Below are 1,886 nucleotides of genomic sequence, written 5' to 3' on the forward strand. Positions count from 1 at the left end.
GCCTCAAGGACACCCGATGCTCTGGGCCTCTTCGAGCCAATGTCAGCTGTGGTCTGTGGCAGGCACCTGGGAGACACACAGTCCAGCTCCGCTTAATCCACCAGCAACACAACCGCTGTTGTGCACCAGTCCCCGCGCCTACCCGCCCACCTACCCACCAGGGAATTTCAGGAACCGCACTGGTTATGCCAGCACGTTCCTTGGGTGCCCCCTCTGCCCTCTCTGAGGAGTGCCAGTCCCCATACTGGTCACTGTGCACTAAGTAACTGACTTCATACGAACTGCTGCTGCTGGTAAACAAGGGCGTTTACCTTCTCACTGTTCTGCAGAGAACACATATTGCTTTTGTAATAAGGGAAGAAAGCAACCGTAACAAAAGGAAACAGCAGGATGGTTTAAAAAGAGTTCCCCTGAGGGCAGGTATTTACAGCCCAGGTGAGAACAGCAACAAAACCTCACTTTCATCCAATGCTTTTTGTTGTTAATCTTCATCCCAGGATATTTTCCCACTGATTTTTAGGAAGAGTGGAAGAGAGAGGGAAAGACAGAGAGAAACATCGATGTGAGAGAAACACATCTATGGGTTGCCTCCTGCACGAGCCGTGACCAGGGCCTGGGAGGAGCCTGCAACAAAGGTATGTGCCTTTAACCGGAACCAAACCTGGACCCTTTGGGCTGCAGGCCAACACTCTATCCACTGAACCAAACCAGAGAGGGCCATCCAATGCTTTTCACTGACAACTCTGCTTCCAGTACCTGAGTTGTGTCCTTCCAGTCCCCATGCTGGAGCCATAACCTCCACTGTGACTATTTGGAGAAAGGGGGGCATCGCCTGGGATCAAATGCGGTCATAAGGGGCAGCCCTGACCTGATGGGACTGGTGTTCCTGCGGGTTGCTCTCTGCCTGTGGGCTCAGGAAAGGCCACAGCAAGAAGGCAGGCACCTACAAGCCAGAAGTGGAGCCCCAGCAGAAAGTAAACCAGCCTGCAGCGTAATAAAGGTCTGCTGCTCAGTCCCCCAGTCCTGGTACTTGGTTGGTCACAACAACCTTGAATCATGGGAGCCTCCTCAGGCCATCCACGGCTGACCAGACCAAGACAGAAAACCAACAACCCTTCCAGCAGCTTCAGACATGGGCAAGGGGGCTTTCAGCACAGCAGCGTTTGAAAACCACTAATATCATTAATATCTGTGTCTGATTCCAAACATACGACAAATATAGGACACAGAAAAGTACAAGGAAAGGCCTTTGCTCTTTGGAAAATAATCAGCGTGTTAACCCGTCTTCTCCTTTCAATCTAGTCATGTTGCTGCAGGTCATTCCATGAACTGACAAGACTCAGGACTAACTCTATGGCTTGTTCCACTGCTGAGGGGGCTACTGAGGTTTCATCTCCTGTCCTCTCCAGACACCAGGGCACAGGCACAGGCGAGCCCAGCGCAGGCACTGCCTGGGGCACGCACGGCACCACACGGGCTCCCCTTCCTGCTGGTGCACCTCCCCACACACTTCTCTCCAGGGCGAAGGGTGATAGACTGCTTCTCAGTCAGGAGATGGGTGTCCTGCTGTGCACGCTGGACTTCCTTCGCGTATGCAGGCAGCATCAAGACCCTGACCACTGTGCACTGCTGGTGGGAATGCAGATTGGTGCAGCCACTGTGGAAAACAGTATGGAGTTTCCTAAAAGAATCAAAAATGGAACTCCCACTTGACCCAGGGATCCCACTTCTAGGAATATATCCCAAGAAACCAGAAACACCAATCAGAAAGGATATATGCACCCCTATGTTCATAGCAGCACAATTCACCATAGCTAAGATCTGGAAATAGCCTAAGTGCCCATCAGCAGATGAGTGGTTTAAAAACTGTGGTACATCTACACGAT

At 51.7% G+C, this 1,886-nt stretch overlaps 1 protein-coding gene across 1 annotated transcript in view; it reads right to left on the reverse strand.

The window, feature by feature from the left end:
• Positions 1-1,886, reverse strand: part of LOC102775561 (up-regulator of cell proliferation) — a 19,147-nt gene that overhangs the window by 9,371 nt on the left and 7,890 nt on the right. The gene's annotated exons all lie outside the window — the stretch shown is intronic.

Source organism: Myotis davidii, unplaced genomic scaffold (genome assembly GCF_000327345.1).
Source record: "Myotis davidii unplaced genomic scaffold, ASM32734v1 scaffold1364, whole genome shotgun sequence".
Lineage (NCBI taxonomy): Eukaryota > Metazoa > Chordata > Mammalia > Chiroptera > Vespertilionidae > Myotis > Myotis davidii.